The following is a 17,379-nucleotide window of genomic DNA, read 5'->3' on the forward strand; positions in this document are numbered from 1 at the left end:
CACTGCTCAGTTCTCCAAAGGACAGCAGCACAAATCCACTCAGAGTTAACCAGAAGAGATTCAGAGATTTGCACAAGAAATTTTTAAAAAGCAAAACCCAAACAGTTGCCTCAATTCTACACTGCACACCTGCCCCTCTAAAGCTGGCAATATAAAGTAGCAGCCCTATATTTTTAATTATCATAAAATAAAATTGCTTCAATAAAAGCACTTCAGAAATCTCTATTTGAACTTGATTAAAAAAAAAACCCCAGCCACAGGCAAGTGATTTATTTGTTCAGAAGCTGATTGTGGAGCATGTTGTAGAAACACTTTGCATGGGTCTCAATTGGTCAGTCTTGCTATAAATTAAGAATATCAGATGAAAACCAGTTTATCTTTTGGCTAAATGGGAAGTTATTAAGGAAATTTGTCTCATCAGTCATTCGCTTTTCCTGCTCCTCTTGCTTCAAAGTAATATTTGGGGCTATTTAAAGCAACAGTGAGTTTGAGGAGATGTCAAACCCCCACACATCAAAGGACACACAAACATTACAGCTCTGTCAACATTTCCTCCAAAGGATGGACATCAAGGCTGAGGAAAGGTTTATTAATGCCACTTCAGAGAGATTCATCCCCACTTCCAAAACGTGGCCATTAAATCTCCCCTTTTTACACTAGGAAGAGGAAAAAAAAAGCAACCTAAAAATATTGTAATAACATGGCTAAAGAAATAAATTATTTGAAATTAAAAATAACATTAAATTCATTTGACAACCCTTTTTTTTTAACCTTCAAAAAGGTTTCTTTTCAGAACCTTAGGAAAATGTTCAAATCCAGCCTTCAGGTTCTGCTGAAGCAAAGCAGCACATTCTGCAGTTTTACAAAAAAAATATCTCGAGGGAAGCGAATGAGACACCTCTGCCACACTTTAGCAAAACACACAGAATCCGATACATCCTGAAAAATGTAACAGCAATGAAGGAAAGGCAGGGACCCAGGTCCAGGGCTGCAGCACCCAGCTGGGTCACAGCTGTGCCCCGTGGCTGAGGAACACTACGGAGTCAGAACTGAAACTCAGGGAAACTGGCTTTGCAGGAAGGTACCAATGGAACTGGGTCTGGTGAACCTCAAACACATTTCTTTCCTGCTGACACCTTAAATTGGCTTGGCCATTGGCTTGGAGGCAGCTGGAGCCTTGATGAAATCCCCTCCTCATGGGCACACATTCCCTGCAGAAAGCCGGGGGTTTGGGCAGTGGCACACCTGGATGTTGTAATGCTCTCCTCGCTGTGGGGCAGAACTCCCAGCTGAGGGTCAGCAGGGTCCCCGTGGCATTCGCACCACAAAGACGTTCCTTCAACACCAGCAGCACTGAGATATTGGCCCTTATGGCCACTGGCAGGAGGATTTTCCCTCTTTTTGGAATGGCTGAGCTGCGAGCACGAGATCTCTTCCATTTGGCGTGTCCTTTTCCACCTCCGCTGAATTCCAGGATCCTGCAGAGAACATCTACAGACAGGACGAGGAGTGGAGTACCAGACTGATGACACTACAATATTCCTTCAGGCAGGGAACTCTTTGATACCACAATCATGGTTTTTTTTATGGCACCAGGTTTTTAAGCACATAACTTTCAGTCTGCAGGGTAACACACAGTCAAACGTACCTCAAAGCCCTGAAAATCTCCCTAATTGCCAACAAAAAGGTGTCATTTGGCAAACTTAGGCCAGCACAAAGTCCCAGTGGGAGAGAAGGGGAACATGTAAGGTGTGCTGGTTTATGTCTCCATGAAGGCATGCAGTTGTGTTTACATTTTAAGCTTATTTAAATGTATGGCCTCTGTAAGCAAAACCAGCTCCCATTTAAATGCTTTCACAAGGATGTTTTATCTACTTAAGAAGGCCTCCAAACGTTGTCTTCTGTATTTTAAGCATCAGACTAGATACCTACACTGCCTCCTCCCTACTGTACAGTTCTGACATCCTTAATCTCTTCTGCATCTTATAAACACTGGCTTGAAGAAACAAACTTCTAAATGACAAATCCACACAGATTTTTCTGGTTAGAATTTCTTAATCTTTGCAAAGCTTCCAATAAGTAGAGAATACTTTTTTTTTCTGTTGTGTGAAAGAGCCTCACACCACAAAGAACTTAATAATCTAAGTAAAAACCCCTTTCCTTTACATGCTGCTTACCATTTACATTGAAAATATTTCAAATACCAACGTTTTGCATCCTGGAATGAGATTCTCTATCTGTATAGCTGGGATAGAGTGGAAACACAGGAAGCTGATGGAGGCTGGACCTTCACTTCAAAATTTTCTTCCACCTTAATATTTAAGCAGCAGCTGTAGTAGTCTCTACAGGTTTATTGCTTAGAGCTTTGACCACCATTTCCTTATGACTCAGGGAAAAAAAGGAAAAGAAACAGGCAGAGTTGTATAGGTGACGAATGGGGGAGGAGAAACTTTTATTGCTTTCTCTCTGCAGGAATGTTCACAAGGTGACTGATTGCTCAGGGGGAAGTGGCACAGATCCTGACACTGTTTTATGAGGATGTAGACCCACACTTCAATCAGAATGTTCACAGTGAGACTCGAGGAGCCAAAAGTAGAAGTGGAGCAGAGGAAACATTCTCAAAGTATTTGTATACATTCCTAATTTCTCTTTCTGTAAAATTGCAGCCTCTGCTAGAGAAATGACACTAATATAAGCCAGAGAGATGGAAACAAGCTCAGCAAAACACAAACCATTCTATATCTCCCTGTATATTTCAGGTCCTCTTTTCGTGTCTCTTCTATGTAAATCTACACTTGAGCATTTGTTTCACTTTTGTTTCATGTCCTTAAGATATGCGGTTCTGCATACAAAAAAACCTTTAAGTATTTGGTGAAAAACCAATAATATAAAAGCAAATAAAGATCTTTAGTATCTTCACTCAATACCTACACAGGCCCAGCTGGAAGAAAGCAAACCCACCAGCAACTTCCATGGTATCAAAAGCTGGCCCTGAAAAGTCAAGAGCATTTTTCTCCCTTTGAAGCCTTGTTATTTCAACATCTCCCACCAGGGCAAAAAGGACTGATGTACTCTTCCAGAAACTCCATCATCTCAAAGCTCCATTTGCCCAAGTTTTAAGATAATAATTTTGTCCCCTATTACTTTTTTCTTCTTCCTCTACAAACCAGATTTTTAACAAAAAAATGGAACCTCTTGATATCATTTCTTCATCTTCACTAACACCTTTTCAAAAGTATACTACTCCGGGGGAGAAGCGGGATGACTTGGAAAGAAGATGTTACACCAGGCTGTATAAGCAATTTTTTCAGTCCAGTGGTTGGCCTGGCTTCCATTTCCACATCATAGCAAGGTCTGAGACCTTGGAGGCTACAGGTAAAAAGCTATGAGATTTACAAGTTCTTGATGCTACTGAGACCCTCAGCCCTTGAAACTCTAAAATCTATTTATAGAATAAAAACAAGGAAGAAAACAGCCACAAACAGATGGGACAAGCTGAATAAAAGGAAGGTGTAAATTGACTTGGCCAGGGCAATGTTGGAAGATGTCTACAAGTACTTAATAGAGTTAAATGTTTAAAAAAGAAAATCATTTCCCTCTAAGTTCAGACTCTGAGGTGGTAAATAGCACCGTATGCCACACCATATGTCAGTCAGCAAACAACCTTCACAAATCATCTCTCAAAAACCATTCTCTCAATCCTCTGGATTTCCCCACAAGCAGGAACAAGCAGTGACACAAGAAAATCCACACACTGTCCGTGCATTAATCCTTTCAAAGATCAGGCAAATACAGGGCAGGATTTCAGTGCTCAGAAGGTGTCAATTTACTCCACAAAGAACCAGTGCCACTGATGCGAGCAGAGCTAAGACCACACTGTCCTAGGGTGATGCTATGATGCTTGTATCCCCATTCATGTGCTCTGTTTATGCTGGATATTATGTTCTGTGCCTTTAAGACTGGCTCTGAAGAGTGAAAGTTCTGTTTGGGTTTTCCTATCAGCCTGGCGGGACACAGAGACACTAGCTAGCGCAGCTTCTGCTTTTTTTGCTTTTGCTTTTCGCTTTGCTCTCTCTCTCGCTCTTGCTTCTGCCTGCTTTTGCTTCTGCTCATTAGTTAGTTTAGCTAAACAGTCCAAATTTCTTCCTGGACTGTTTCTCTTTCCTTTTGTCGGCCATCCTGAACCTGCTCCGGACTGGGACCTGGGAACACCGAGGGTTTGCACCTTGTGGCTGCAGCAGCTGCCCCGGTGCCGGAGGGACTGAGAACAGAGCAACCACCCCCAGAGAGACTTTCTGAATTTGTCATCCTTTTCAGAGTGGTGTCACCTGGTATTGTTCATTCTGTGTGCTGGGGGTGCTGTGCCTGTTCAATAAACAGGTTCTTTCCACTTCTCTCTGAGGAATTCTTCCCAAACCGGTTGTGGGGAGGGGCTGTGTTGGTTTGCTTTCTGGAGGGGCCCCTTTGGAAATTCTCTACCAAATTTGCCCTAAACCAGGACACACACTCACTGAACCCTCACACTACTCCCATTGGAAACAAAGACTATTTCTTTACCCCTGTGTTAAGTGACAAGAACAACCCAAGTTCTTTGGAGCTTCTGGTCTGTTGGACTTGCTGAGCTCACGAGCTGCTGAACCAACTTGAGAAAATCCACAGAGCACTTCCCTGAGTTTTACAAGGCCTGCTGGATGGATCTGAATGCCACACAGATTAGTCTGATTTAGAAGATGCAGGCAGCATTTGGGGAAAGAACAAGTTGCCGATGAATTTATTTAGGAAAATAAATATAACAGTGAAAACTTTCAAATCTACATACACTGTCTAGCCCTTTATGTACAGCACTTTGTCTAGCAATGTGCTAATAAAATTTCAGGCAAGAATTAAAAGGCTTAGAAGTGAATACTTTAACTCATCTATCCATGCCTATGAATTAACACATCAAATACCTCCATCTTCATTTCTAAAAGTCCTTATTGGGTAGGTAAACTACCAGCAGTGCTAATGAGGAAAGAGATTTTTCTTCATTTTAAAAAGGAATGAGTGTCACCAGTCCCAGAAGCTGGCTCTGGTGTGCAGCATGAGGAATGCCTTGCTGGGAGGGAAGAAAAGACCTTTCCCAGGAGACACACACGGGAGTGCAGGAGCACTACACGTGTATGCACACAATTAGGGCCAGAAATTAGTTTAAGGAGGCATGAAAACCGTACAACAAACAACTCCTGGGCCTTACTGTCATCTCACTGAAACTGCTATTTGCATAAATAGCTTTAAAAACCTGTGAAAGGTAGGCAAGTTAAATAACTGCAGTCATTTTTAACCAGAAGCATTTCAGCAGTGTGTGCTTCAGAAAGGCAGATCTCTGCCTGTCCCAAAGCTATGCCATGGGATTTCACTTATCCATTATCAGCCACAGCTGGTCCAGAACCATGTGTTGTTCAGCAATCAAAACCCTCCTTATTGTCACAGTACCTGGGAAACTAAAATACACAAATTCTTTTCCAACTTGGTTGTTGATGTCTAATTTATCCCTCTGAGCACCTCTAAGAAGCCTCCAGAAATGAAGTTACAAAGTCAGAGAAGGAAGACCTAGAGATTTTACCTCTCATGCATTGTATGGGTTATGGGGCTGCAGTTCTGTAATGAGGATATATTCTGCCCTCTGTTAAATCACAATTTGATGCTCTGATGTATCAAAAATGTGGAAGAACAGCACGCATAAACCCAACAGAGTTAAACACATTATTTGCAGAATTTTGTTAATAAAAATATCAACAGTATTTAGAACAGAAATTAGACTTGATAGTTCAGAACTCTTGAAACTTCTCACACCTTTTCCATTTGGACATTTTATTTGCACCTTGCATTCAAAATAAAGTGCAGTATGAATATGGACCCTTGAGTCAGCCTAAGTCACTGCATTTCTAATGAATTTTAAAAAGACATTTAAACACTTTACAGATTTCTCCTGGGAACCCATGGGCCAAACAATTGGCTCAGCAGGGGATGCTGAAAAGACCTTCACCCCAGGAGTGCTGGGAGCATCGTCCTGCCACATTTCTCCAGGATGACAAGGTCACCAGGTTAAGTGCACCAGGCTTTTCTGGTGTTTGGCTCCTGGATTCTGCTGACTTTACTCTTCTTGCTGAGGAATCCTTCAGACCTGTTAAATGGGTTGTCAGCTTTCTGCTTCACTAGCCAGTCCCACGTTCATTCCTCATGCAAATTGGTGCAACCTCCAGCAGAAATTACAACGTCAAAGCATTCACAGAGCTCAGTACAAAAACATCAGTTAGAGACTACTCATGATTTTGAAGCACCCCAGTTTCTGAAAAGGTAGTTTGAGCTTACACAGCACTGAACAAAACATTAAACATTCTGCCCTTGGGTCTGTTTTGTCAGAAGCAAACACAGATGTGAACACTTTGATACACCTCTGCATTTCTCCTGACAGCCCATGTTTTGGGTTCCTTATCTGCAGCAGTAACCAGTTCTCAATGAACTCCCTCCGGCTGTTTGTGAGAAAAATGCACATGTGACAAGCCTGGGTCCCACTGGTCACACATTTCAAGAGTTTACATTATAATTCCTTCTGAACTCTTTCTCCAGGTAAGTTGAACAGTCTCAGTTCATTCTGCCATTCCTATTTTATTCTCCAGATGTAGGCAATGTACTGTCTAAATCTGTCCTGAAACTCCAATCAGCAATTACCTTGGGAAAACCTTGAAAATCAACATCTACATTAATTCCTCTTCTTCTCCATTTTTGAACACAAATAATCAGGACAATTAGGGAAGGCAGACTGAGAGACACTTTCTATGTATTTATGACAGACTCTTTCAAGGACTTACATACTTTTATTTTCTACCTTGTCACACCAAAGTTGCAACCCAGGCTTTCTGAAGTGCAGTTTTCCATACCTGCTCCCACACAACAGCACTAACACAAACCTTCTGCACTTTCCTGCCTACAGGAATATTCAACAGGGAAATTCCAACATGCATATGCATAAGTTAACACTCAGTTGGAAATCCAAAATCATTTCAAGAGCTGCAGTTTTTTGTGTATTCAAATCTCTCTGAAATTTTAACACATAAATGAGAAAAGCAACACAGCCTCCAGAAGCAGCCAAAGCTCCCAGTGCCAAGAATCTCTGAGCAACTGTCCCAGCTGGCCCTGGACGTGGCCCAGAGCAAACCCTCCAACATCTCCATGCTAAGGAGCTCCTTGTCCAAAAGGGTAGGCAGTATTTTTAAGTCTCTCACAGGAGTATTATGAAGATTAATTAAGGTTTGAGCAGTGCTTTGAAGATCAAAACTGCTATGCTGTTATTTATTATTAAAGAACAACAAAGTGCATTCTTGTTGTCTGTAATTCAACTTCAGAGAAAACAGTGGACGAGCACATGTTCAAGTGCATAAATGAATTCTCCCTGCCCCAACAAGCTGTGATTTGTATAACTGCATTTTTAGCCACCAAAACCCCATCAGAAAGTCTAAACTCATCCCTTTGAAATATTTTAAAGGCCTGAAGGAATATAACCAATACAGTTCCTCTTCTGATTCTTTTCAAGGATAAGCTTTTCCTATCAGATATTTCTGCCTCAGTTCAGCAATGCTTTTTATCCTATCAGGAGCCCTTGGATTAACATTAGACATATACTAAAGTGCTTTGCTAAATCAGTTCAACACCTATTTTGGATGTTTGCATTCAAAAATAGGAGTGAGAACAACTGTATGACAGGCTGGGTAATTTTTTTAAATTTTTTTTTGCGAGGGGGAGGAAATCACAAGTATTCAATTCATAATATTCAAGTATTTTGGAGCTCTACTTTTTTTACAGGTTTTCCCATCAGAAAATTATTAATCTCTTTTATAGATTAGTATTTCACAATCAAACTATTTCACAAAAATATCCACTGCTGAAAAATACATAGAAACAATCCATTGCACAGTGCATGACTAACTTATACTTCCTTCAAATGCATGCACAGATACAGTTTGAAAATACTTACTAGAAATGTTCCGTTATTTCAACTATAGTTGTAACCTTAAAACAGGGCATCACATGTATTTTGGCAGTATATCCACACAAAAAAAATCACAAATGTTAGTATTAAGAAGAATTTTAAAAACAGAATTAAAAGTTGTGAATAACTACTCTCAAGCGTTGCCACGACAGCCCTGTATTCCTGATCTCACTCAGCTCCAGCAGGTTGAGTTCTCCACCATCCCAGCACTGGGCTGCAGCAGGGCAAATATTTAAAGCAAACAAGGATTAGGAGCTGCTGGACCGCAAGGGTGGTGAGCAGAAAGCTGGTGTAACTGGGCAGCTCCTGCCCCCCTGCACTGCTGACACTGCTGAGGAAGGGCCCAGAGCCTGCAGGATGCTGAGTGTGCCAGCCCCCATCACAGGAAATGCTTACATGTCATTGCATTACTTTTGGCTCTCTTCCCATTACCTTAGTCTGCACTACAATTCTGCAGCACATTCTTATTAACAACACAGATACCAGATTGTGAACTTCTGTACTTCTTCAACTGCTTTCAGGAGCAAGTTGAGTTATATTTAGCAGCCATATGGCATCCCTCCTCCACACGTTTGCTAGAGATAAGAACTGACAAATTAAGTTTTCTAAAACACCAATCTATATGTTTTCATTTCCAGTTTTAATCATAGATGTTAACTGTGGTTTAATTGTTAACCCTGGCATTTGCCAAACAGGAAATGCAAAGAGTACCTCTAGCAAGGGATGCAATCACAGAACTAAGTTTTCTTGCAATCTACATGAAACTGTTAAGAATGCTCCTAAGCTGCATTCCAGACAGTTACATTCTTCTAAAATTAATACAATATGGTTACAGAACTGAATAGCCACGGGTGTATTGGCTTCCTTATGCAATTGGCAATTGTTCTGTGTATGGGTGACTGAGCAGAGGTTACTTGAACAGCTCAAGCTGCTGCATATCTTAACAGGGGAGAAAGTCAAGAGCACAGTGACAACCAATTCATACCCCATAAAGAACTTCAAAGACAAGGGCAACCACCACACAGTTTTCCCATGCTCCTGGGAACCAGGTTTACAAAGCCAAATCTCCCCACAGCCCAGCCTAATTTCACAGAAACTGCAGCCAGAGGTTAGAAAGAGATCAACAGTTTTAAGAACAAAGACAAGACATTTGAGAGCTGCTGTCATTCAGGGCAGATGAAATGGCAGGCTGAACATATGACAAGGACCTACAACAGCCTCGCCCTGAGTGCCACCCCACGTGTACATCCCTCAGGGAAAAGGAAAAAGGGGTGAAGAACTGGAGGCCCCGATAACTTGAAAGAAATTGATTTGTTTTTCCTCTCTAGCAGCAAGAGGAATCACTGCTAAAAACACTTATCTGTCAGCCAGATCATACCCAATGGCTAACTCTTCTTTCCGGTAACTGGAGTTTTCCCAATTCCTTCTGTGTCTTCCAGGGAACCAGGTAAGCAGGGAACACCCCAGAAAAGCTCTCACTCAGCCATAAACATCACCTGGCTGCAAACTGCTCTGAAGCATCCTCTCCAAGGGTGACTGCACAGAGACAACCACATTCCAGGTCTCATTACATGCCTCCACTTGTTTTGCGCCTAATTCAATTCTTAAGGGGCAAACCCAGCTTCTCCCTTCTGTGCAAAGAACTGCAGAGCAGCACAGAGTGTTTCTCCAGCAAGGGAAAGAGGGACAGACATACACATTACATGCATGCCTGAGCACACTTATGAGCTGCATGTTCAGGATGAGAAATATAAATGAACAACTCTGCTTCTTCCAGCTGGTGTGTTACGTTCACTACTCAAGGAAAAATAATAAACCCTTAATAGTGGGTTTCTCTCCCTCTGCACAAAGCAATTTGGAGAATCTGTTCATCCAGCGTAGCCCATCCTCTGCTTAAGCCTTGTAAAATTCACAAAGGTGAATGATAAGGCACAAATCACTGCCTGCAGCAGAACCTTCACACTGGACAACCCACCGGAGACCCAATGTGCCAGTCAACACATTTTGCAAAGAAGTAACAATTTCTTCAGAACACTGATAATTCCCTACCCTCTTCCTTGAGCAGACAGCTACCAGCGAATGAAACATAATTGTGAAGTCAGAACAACACCAGGAAGCAGAGGAAACAAACTGCTTCACACGCCAGAATCTCTAGCACAGAACATTGGGAGAGAACATAATGTTTAAGGTTGCAATCAATCATTAAACTTCTCCCAAAAAAGACAGCACACACACTCATTTGTTCAAAGCTTGCCTTGGTGAAAAAAAAGGTAAGAATAACCATCCCAGCATGCTTGATTATCAAATCAGAGCTCGGTGGGAAGAATAAGTAAGGGAGTCTTCCAATTAACCAACTTTTTCTTTTTTTTTTTTTTTTTTTTTTTTGCTTTAAATGCAGTCATTGAGCACTGCTGGAGAAAGTTGTCGGGAAAAGCAAATCCCTGGTCTTCTGGCAGTTGTTCCCATTCCTGAACAATTCCTCCTTCAGATGCACAGCCACAAGGGTTCAAAGGTCCCCGCAGCCTTTGTTCTCAGTTCCAGAGTGGTTACAAACAAACTTTTGTTCCTGTTTCTTCAATGAAATAAGCTGCAGCAGTTACCAGTGACTGAACTTTACGTCTGAAGCTTGCCTTGTGCATCATGCAACAGGACCACTATGGAATCTCATTTACACTTAAAAAATAAGTTACCAGAACTTTTGCTGAAATAAAAATCCTGTACTCCTTAGGGATTCAACCTCCAGTGAACATATTACACCTCTGCAGGTTCCTAGAAGCGAGGAAGGAGCAACACACTCTGGTTTACAGATTGTGCCCAAGAATTTTTTTTTGTTTATCTGAATATTCATAGCTATTGCTCATTCCTTTGTGCGTTTTACAAAAAAACTACATTTTATATTTTAGTACAAAAGTAGTATCATCATCCATACATTATAAATACACATATAAGCATTAACAACAAATCATGATACCCAAACAGCAATTTTCATTTCTATCCCAGACAGAGTGTAAGGGATAAGATGATAATCATAAGGGCATGTTATGGAAAGCAGCTACTGAAATGTATTCATAGGCCATGAAAAGTTGATTTGCAAATTGTTGATAAAATTTGTAAAGATTCCACCACATTGTATCCAGTGCTATGTAAATTTGGGGGGAAGAACCAGCAAGGTGCCTTATGAAGCAAGATAATAAGTCTTTTTGAAGTCAAAATAAATTTTAAAAACTACTGAAATCACCCTGTTAAAAGACTGATGGTTCCCAGCAGGCAGGAGCTAACTCTCTGGAGATGCTTCTTGTAAAACACAAACACAAAAGGCCTGGCACAAGGTTGCTGTTATGAAATCTAATGAAGACATTCATGAATCATAACAAGGAGGAAAAGGGTAAATATCAGCAAACACTCATAGACTCTTGCAGCAATTAAAATTGTGCACAAACGGGGTTGTCCAGCTACATTCTTCATAATAACCACTCTTATGCCTAAGTGAAGTCTGTAAGAATATGGCAAAATTATAACATTTAAATTTGGAAAACTTCTTTGTTTTAGGTTGGCACAAAAAAACCAAACTGTTTTCAAAACACCAAGCACTGCATCTTCTCTTTTTCCCTAGAGAACTCACAGACACCTTGAGCATCCTGAGTATCAAGGCCAGAAAGTTCATTGCCCAAATGCCAGGAAACATTGTTACTGAAATTAAGGGAAGGAAAAAATCACAGCAACTTAACTTTAACATTTTAATAGAAATGTGTTTAGTCAGTAATGCCTCAGATAACAAAATACACAGAGAATTAAATATGTCTTTCTGTAAGAAGCAAGAATTTTTAAACCACACATAACCTAACACCTTGCCATCAAAGGTATTTTTGAGAAAACTGATTTTCTTAACCTCCCAATAAGGGGTGACAAAGCTTTTAGCAAACCACCTTTCATCCACGTACCTTAAAAGCAATTCACCCATTGGAAGAGCTGTGACCAGAAGACCTAAGCCCACAGCCGTGGCTCACCAAGTGTCTCTCCATCCAACAGAAAACCTCAAGGATATTCAAGCATTTAATTTTACCCTGAAATCCACAGGAAGCCAGGCTCCAAAGGGCTTGCAGTCCTGGTTTAATGAATTCATGGTGGAAATTGGAGAAACTCCAGTTCCTCTCTGATTCTTAATGAGTTATAATGGATACATAAAAATCAATGTATTCTACCCACAAACATCAGTACTGAGATGAGGGCAGGCAAAAACCCCAGGCACAGTAGGGATGGGATGGAGGGGCAGCAATTGCAGCTTCTTCATCAGCAAAACTGAGATGACCAAGAGGGTGAATGATTCATTGACCAGGAACAGATGCACAGCTATTGTTGCTTCAACCACTGACCTCATACCATGTTGGGACACAATCAAAATGTTGTAACATAGCTACTGAAATAAGACTGAAAGACCATAAAGGTGCCTACAACAACTATTTTAAGTGGAGATATGTTTTATTTTCTAAATCATGGGTTAAAAGCTGCTAAGCCATATTCTCTTAGATTATTAAGAGATGACACTATGAACTCCAGAAGTGCATATGCCTAACTTATGCACAGAGTAAGAACATCCTCTGAATGGTAACTTCAGTGTCAATCATCACCTGACAACACTGAATACATTGAAATCGTGAGTATGATGAGAGTTAACACTGGGTTTAATCATAAAGCAAGACAATAGCACGAGGAAGCACGTCCATGGCACATTTACCAACCTGACTACAGTAAACCTGGTAGCATTGGTTTATCAGCTTAACCAATCAGCAGGTAATTAACTGTGCATTTAACAACTAGGTAGTAAAGTTTCTTCCCGGAGAAAATCAGATTGGAAAAGTCAACAGCAGCTTAAACACGATTAACTTCCTGTTCCACTGCTGGCAAAGCAAATCCAATTTACTAAATAGTTTAAAGGGCAGTTTTTAATTATTTTGCACACTCCAAAGAATTGAACATTACACACAAATATGGATAAGCGGATCTACTGCAGTGAGCACAGACCTCAGAACCGCAAAACACCACTGAAATAAACACCCAGAGACTTCTTAACGTGCTTAACAGCCCCAGCACTTTGCACTGCAGAAATCCCATTTATTATTGGGGATATTATACAAGACAGAGGCCACAAAGAGTTGCAGTTTCCTGTTCTGTGCAACAAAATCCTAACTTGGAGCATCTCCTTCAGACTTCTCCAGTACCTCACATTTCTAAAGCAATCTTGGAAAGCCAACATACAACAAGGAAATCTTGTGAGTGAGATTTACATCTTTTACCTGGTTTCTCGTGACACACACACCTCCCAAGGAACATGCACAAACTACTCAACAATCTATACATAACTTAAATCTTTTGCACTGCAGGAATTGAGGGCTCGCAGACAGTGTGGGAGAAACACAGCAAGGCACACAGAGAAACAGAACAAGAATTCAAATGAGCAACTCAGTTTTGCTACCTTCCTACACTTCTTACCCATCACAATAATTAAAAATTGAAAACTGATGTTTTCCAACTTTAATTCAGCAGCAAAGATAACAACTTTTCAGCTACAACATGGATTTACAAAAATAAAACCTAAGCAAAGCAAACAAAACCCCTCAAAATTAATATTGAAGAGGAACAGTTTCAGCCAAACCAGGTTAGAACTGCTAAATTACTCCTGACCCGCAGCATCACATCCTCGGGTTATGCGATTCTCCAAATTGATTCTCCAAATTCTGTTGGCTGTAAAGCCTAATCTGCATAACAATAAGTACCAAAAATGGCTTCTCTTTAGTGTCCTCGATGTGCACACCCCTCCTCTCCAACAGCGCTCAGCCAGCCCGCTGAAAAGATTAGCATGAGAATAGAAATCACTGGGAAATTCCACATGCTCCCACTGCCCAGACTTGTTGACCTGCCTCACCCCAGATATCAAAATGGCTGGTTTTTCCAAGGAAAGCTGTTGTGGACTTTAAAAGTTGATAAACACTGCAATCTGTTTCTCTCTTATTGCAATATCAGATATCCAGAGCCGAACAGCAACACAGAACCATCTCCACTCCTGGAAACACAGACTCAACGCGCTCAAGTTCAAATTCCTGAATTCCTGCACGAGTCTGGTGGGGAAGAACAGCTCTGTCAGGATCCTTCTCAGCCTGGACCCACCCGGCCCATCACCAAACCCACACAAGCAGCAGGCTCAGCAGCCTTGCTGGTTCACAATGCTGCTGCTGCACAGACCCAGGAGCTGAAATGAGGAGCACACCTGGGAGAGGACCAGGCCTGTGGACACCACACCTGGCAGAGGCCATCCATGCTCACATGGGACCAATCTGGTTCTGCAGCCAAAATTTACAAATTTACCTACATCTTCTTCCCCTTCTGTCCTTACCCTGGCACCAGGAGAGACAATAGCTCTTGCCTTGGCCACAGCCACTGGAATCAGAACTACTGCAAAGATAAGAATACTCTGAGGAAATGCGAATGAAAATAATCCCCTAGTTCATGAAAAAGCCAACAAGTTCCTCTTATTGGTGGAGTGCAGTTCACAAAGGCCAAGAGAACCCTCAATTCTTCTCTCCTGCAAAAACTATTCTAGCCATAATAAAGTATGAAAAACATAATTTATTTTTGGAAATACGGACATTGGGATCCTGCAAAACACACTGAGCTTTTGTACAAACATATTACTGTATTTGACGTGTTTGTTTTGAAATGGGGGAAGTTGACGAGAATCATCCCCATAATGCGGTCTGACACTTCATGCAAAACAATGCACTCAGACAGCAAAATGACATTTCCTTTTCAGAAGTTCACAAAAGAACCAGAAGCCCAGGGGGAAAACGGCCAAAGTAGCACTATTCCCCTTTTTTGTTGGATTTCCTCCGCTCCCTCTGGGATCTTCTCTCCAGGCAGTAAGTCACCACTGCAGTCATCCTCCTTAAATTGAACATGGTGATCATCATTCCCCTCGCTTTGCATTACAGAAAACATTGTTAAGGGCTGTGATCCTGATATTTCACAACCCAGCAGCAGCAATTGATACAAAACCACTGCAACATCCAGCTACAGACTGGACACAAAACCCAAAAACTAAAGCAGTTCCCGGATGATATTTCTTGCCTCAAATGTATTTGTCTGAAGAATTTGTTTCTGAAGAAACAACGACCACTTCAAAAAAACAAACTCCAGATTAAGACCACACGCTGAAAGATTGGCCAATAATCTGCTTCTGGCAATAGACTAATATTTCTTCTGTACATTATACATGGCATTTATACCACAGTAACACTTTCAGTTCTGTTTCCCTAAGAAACAGGTTTTGCATTTTGCCAGACTGACCCCATTTCCCCCCACTTTATTATCTCTACCACCATATGCTCTCAAATGACTAGAATTTTGATTCTTGCAGCTGGCTCCAATGTGTTCAAACACTACAAACCCATCAGCTCCACACGCACGCACCCTAGTAAGGCTCTGATCAGATCCATGAAAACAAACCAGTCCAAGTACAAGAACTATTTACTGCTCTTTTATCACAAAGAATATGTAATATTTTACTTACCAGTCAAAATAAGTTGCTCACTCAAGGCTAACCTGACTTTAGGAGAGAAGACATCTGTGCAGTGGGAAAAAACCGGCATGTTCTCGATAAGCACATGCAGGGTATTTGTCCCTACGCTGCAGAAGCTCCAACCTCAAACACTTGAAATAGATTTCAAGAGTCCTGGAAACCGACTCATTCAGTTAATTTCAAAGAAGAGTGTCTGCTCACCTTTGGATTACACACTTACAGCTGTTTCTTGAAATTAAATGGCACAGTTTAAGCTTCTACCTTGTTGCATTTCCACCTGTTCCTCTCAATTACATTCTTCCCAGTGCCAGGGCCAACAAACACAACAGACTGGGCACCCACGGAGGCTGCCCAAGCCTCTGTCCAAAGTGCTGTTTTCTGCACAATCTCACGTGGAAAGGACAGAGAAGGAACAAAAACCGACTCGTTCCCTTCACTTTCAAACAACCCAGCAGCCCTCTGTCAGGTCTGGAGCAGCCGTTTGCCATAATAGACAGATTCCCAAGGGAGAACACGATGGGACACACGGTTTGCAGAAAAAACAGGACCACAGGTGAGTACACACGTGCGGATTTCAAAGGTTGATTTACCTTTTTCCCAAGCTGCCATTGCTCAGTCAGAGCCCAGAAGTGTTACGGATCCGTCCCTACAGACCTCACTCCAGCATCCACCGCTCACCTCCCTCTGCAGCGAGGCGGGAAGCTCCCCGAGGTAATTTGGATAAACCACCTCGGCGAGCCCACGCCGCACCTGTTGGGCGCTGCTCACACCGTCCCCGGCCAGGACACGAGCCCTGCGAGCCCGCAGCAGCCGCACAAAGGGCAGCAGGACAATGGAGGCGGCACAAAGCCGCGTCCCCACGCCGAGCCCCACGCGGGGATGGCACGCATGGGCTGAAATGCCCATTATCCCTCCTTGACGGTGATTGTTCCCCGGCCACAGGAGAATTCGCCCACCTGGGGACCCCCGGCGGAGCTCCAGGAGCGGGAAAGGGGAGCCTCGGGACGAACAAAACCCCGCCACGACAAACCCACGAATGCTTTTATTCGGGATTTTGTCCTTTTTCTCTCCCGCCCATGGCGGCAGCGGCCGCGGCGCGCGCCCCATCACCCACCCCAGCGCCGCCCTCACGACCTGCATGGCGCTGTCGCGACACTATCGCGACCGCCGGTGCTATGCCGACCTGTCTCCTCAGCCCTCCCCTCTGCTGGCCGCGCTCACCTCGCTCCGCCGCCGCGGGGCCGCGCCCCGACCGCCGCTCACCAGCCCCGTCCCGCCGCCCGCAGCGCCATGGCCGCGGCCGCCGCAGGTAAGGAGGAGCCGCCGGGAAGGGGCGGCAAGGGCCCGGCAAGGGGGATCCGCGTCCGGCACACGCCCCCCGCTCGGGCTCAGCGACAGGCGGCGGGGCCCATGCGCGCTGCTGCTGCCGCCGGCTCCGCCCCGACGCCGGGAAGGGCGGGCGTGAGGCGGCGGCCGAGGGAGGGAGGGAAAAAGAGATGGAGAGAGTGATAAGTGGGTGAGGGGAGGGATGATGGGGCCGGAGGATGGCGCGGTGTCGGGGTAGCCGTGAGGGGGACGCGGAGGAGGGAGCTCAGGATGCCGCTCGGGCTGGCAGGGCAGTGTGTCCCTGTCTACCATTCCCTGGCAGAGGGCTGGAGCCTCCTGAGGGTCGGGCTCTGGCCCCAGGGAACAACGACTGGATGACAGCACATAGGCTTAACCTGCACCATTGGAGGTTTAGGTCCGGCATCAGGAGGAATTCCTTCAGGGTGATTCG

The 17,379-nt window shown here is 43.2% G+C and overlaps 1 protein-coding gene across 2 annotated transcripts in view; it reads right to left on the reverse strand.

Annotated features, from left to right (window-relative positions):
• ARHGAP32 (Rho GTPase activating protein 32) overlaps positions 1-16,901 on the reverse strand; it is a 247,179-nt gene extending 230,278 nt beyond the window's left edge. For both annotated transcript variants that reach the window (XM_054292846.1, XM_054292844.1), the window contains exon 1: positions 16,824-16,901. The gene's annotated coding sequence lies outside the window, so the exon portion shown is untranslated. The remainder of the gene's footprint in view (positions 1-16,823) is intronic.
• Between the last annotated feature and the right edge of the window lie 478 nt (positions 16,902-17,379).

The sequence above is a fragment of the Melozone crissalis genome, unplaced genomic scaffold (genome assembly GCF_028551555.1).
Source record: "Melozone crissalis strain CALT ecotype California unplaced genomic scaffold, PUWL_Pcris_2 ptg000120l_1, whole genome shotgun sequence".
NCBI classification, from domain to species: domain Eukaryota; kingdom Metazoa; phylum Chordata; class Aves; order Passeriformes; family Passerellidae; genus Melozone; species Melozone crissalis.